This window comes from Eucyclogobius newberryi, unplaced genomic scaffold, assembly GCF_026437365.1.
Source record: "Eucyclogobius newberryi isolate DKJ021-1_F unplaced genomic scaffold, fEucNew1.0.hap1 SCAF_14, whole genome shotgun sequence".
In the NCBI taxonomy this organism is placed as follows: domain Eukaryota; kingdom Metazoa; phylum Chordata; class Actinopteri; order Gobiiformes; family Gobiidae; genus Eucyclogobius; species Eucyclogobius newberryi.
In genome coordinates, this window is record NW_027315768.1 from 28,257,413 (window position 1) to 28,260,358 (window position 2,946).

Here is a 2,946-nt window from a genome sequence, read left to right on the forward strand (position 1 = left end):
GGGCTCTACGTCATGCGCGACCCTATCCCCTCGCGTTCTAAAGAACTCACCCCCCTCGAATTCGCGTTTGCCTTCAGCCTGTTTAGAGACATAATCTGCTCCATGTATCCCAATCGCCGTGAAGAATTCGACTCTTACATGACCCTGATCCTAGATCTGGCCATCAGATTCAGTGGCCCAGGGTTCTATCAGTATCACATCCTTTTCTCCTCCCAAGCCGCTGCCCGACTTCAGCAATTCAATCAAAACACATTCTGGGGGAGTCTTGATCAGGAACTTTATTGCAGGATTTTTGCATCTCGAGCTTCAGTTTGCTGCAGCTTCTGCGGCGCCCCATCCCACCCGGCCACCGCCTGCGTATTCCCAGCCAGAAGGCCTCCAACCCAGGCTCAGGCCCCGGCTCCGGTCCGTCCAGCCACTCAACCAGTTCCGATCCCACCAATGTCTGCAAAAATTCCAATTCCCCAAGGCGTCGACAAGAGAGGCCGTCCCATCATGCTTCAGGGCGGCAAAGCGATATGCAACAATTTCAACGCCTCTCGTTGCACCCTATCCCAATGCAGATTCCTGCATACCTGCTCCTTCTGTGGCGGAGGGCACTCTCGTTCGGCGTGCCCCCACAACCCAACATCATGACTATGCAAAGTTTCCACACCCATTCAGATTCCCGCCTTGTCCAAGGCACTACAGGATCATCCAGACCCAGAATTCGTCAGATTCCTCATCAACGGATTCTCCGAGGGTTTCCGGCCCGGCCTTATTTCTCTTCCATCCACTTCCTTCACCTGCAAAAAACCTGCAGTCAGCCCTGAAGGAACCAGGAGTCGTGGATTCTCTCCTCGCTAAAGAGGTAAAAGATGGCCACATGATTGGCCCCTTTACAAATCCTCCATTCTCACCCTTCAGGATCAGTCCCATCGGCATAGCAACTAGAAAATACTCTGGCAAAAAACGCTTAATAATTGATCTCTCAGCTCCTCACGGCTGTCACATCCCCAGCATCAATAGCCTCATTCCAAGTGATGAGTTTGCACTCAAGTACGCCACTATCGACCACGCCATATCTCTAATAAAACTGGCCGGCCACGCTGCCTGGCTATCCAAGGCCGACATCACAAACGCTTTCAAAGTGCTCCCCATCCACCCAGATTTCTGGCGTTTCTTCGGCGTCTGCTGGAAAGGTGCCTTTTACTTTGCTGTCCGTCTCACCTTCGGATGTAAAAGCAGCCCCAAACTGTTCGACTGCCTATCCGAAGCCCTCTGCTGGATCCTCCTTAACAAACATGATGTACCATTCCTGGTTCACCTTCTTGACGACTTTCTGCTCGTCTCGCCAATCTCGTCCCCTCCGGCACGCGACCTGTTGACTCTAAAAAACGTCTTCTCGTCCCTCGGGGTTCCCCTGTCGGAAGAGAAGACCCTGGGTCCTTCCACCTCCCTAGAGTTCCTCGGCATTACCCTCGACACAGTCAAATACCAAGCTTCCCTCCCAACAGAGAAGCTGAACCGGATCTCCCTCCTCCTCAGTAACTTCCTCGTCGCCATTTCATGCTCGAAACGGCAGCTCCTCTCACTCCTTGGTCATCTCAACTTCGCCATGCGCATCATTCCTCAAGGACGAACATTCATTTCCCACCTGTTGACACTAGCATCTTCCGTTAAATCCCTCCACAGCGTAATCATCCCAAGCAAGTCGGTCAAGTCAGAGCTTCGATTCTGGCACTTGCTACTTTCCAACTGGAATGGTATCACGCTTTTCTATCGGGACATCATTTCAGCCCCATTAGACATCTCTCTCTTTACAGATGCTGCACCATCAGCAGGCTTTGGGGGTTATTACCTGGGCAGGTGGTTCTCAGCCCCCTGACCCAATGAGTTTCTCGATTTCATTCATAAGTCCGGTCCATCCTCCTCCGCCTTATTCGAGATCTATCCCGTTGTCATTGCCACTCTTCTCTGGGGCCACGAGTGGACTTCTACGTGCGTGGCTATTCAATCCGACAATCTCGCAGTCGTTGACATCATCAACAAAGGCAGACGCAATGCACTTCCCATCATGCCTTTCGTCCGCCGCCTCACCTGGTTGTCCATCAAGCACCAATTCATCCTCAGAGCGAAATACATTCCCGGTTACCTTAATTCTGTTGCCGATTCTCTCTCCCGTTTTGCTTTCCAGAAATTCAGGACATTGGCTCCCGAGGCAGACCCCCTACCGATTCCTGTCCCTCCATTTTCAGCCACCACATTCCACACATGAACCCCGCTCTGGCCGACCTCCTCTTCATCTCCCGATCTGCTATCCTGCACAGCTTCACTCCCAGAACGTTGTCTTCCTACTGGACCGCCTGGAACAGCTTCCGTTCCTTTCACAGCCACTTTAACCTGCCTTTCTGTGATAAAATGTGAATATATGATTATATTTCTGTGATGTATTTTATCTGCATAATAGTGATATTTTATCTGCATCATTAGTCTAAGAGAAGAACGGGTGTGTGACAAACTGGATTTGTGAAGGGGTCGTAAAGATGGCCAAAGGATGTTTACCCGAGGGGGGGTTGATAACCCAGAGGAGTCTGGGTAATGTTTACCCAAGGCTTGATCTCTACGGAAAAATACCAAGTGCCTTGATGTGAGGCTGACCAATGAGAAATGTGACCCGCCTTTTCCAGAATATCTAATAAAACCAACCAGCATGGGAAAAAACAGGGTGAGACGCGGGGGTGAGACGCAGGAGGGTCAGCCAGGCTCCTTACAACGGCCTGGCTGACACAGTCCCCGCGTTTTCTCCCATGCATGCCACACAAATGTCTGATGTTTCTGTGTCGTTTCATATTCTAGGTTGAATTGTGTTCTCTATGTGTTAAGGAATAGCATCGGTGTATGTCTAATTCCATGACACTTTCCCCTCTCTTGACATTCTCTCATTAACCAATTACATCTTGTTTG

The 2,946-nt window shown here is 50.6% G+C and overlaps 1 pseudogene; it reads left to right on the plus strand.

Annotated features, from left to right (window-relative positions):
• The first annotated feature begins 865 nt into the window (after positions 1–865).
• LOC140359090 (uncharacterized) lies at positions 866–2,257 on the plus strand (annotated as a pseudogene).
• The last annotated feature ends 689 nt before the right edge of the window (positions 2,258–2,946 follow it).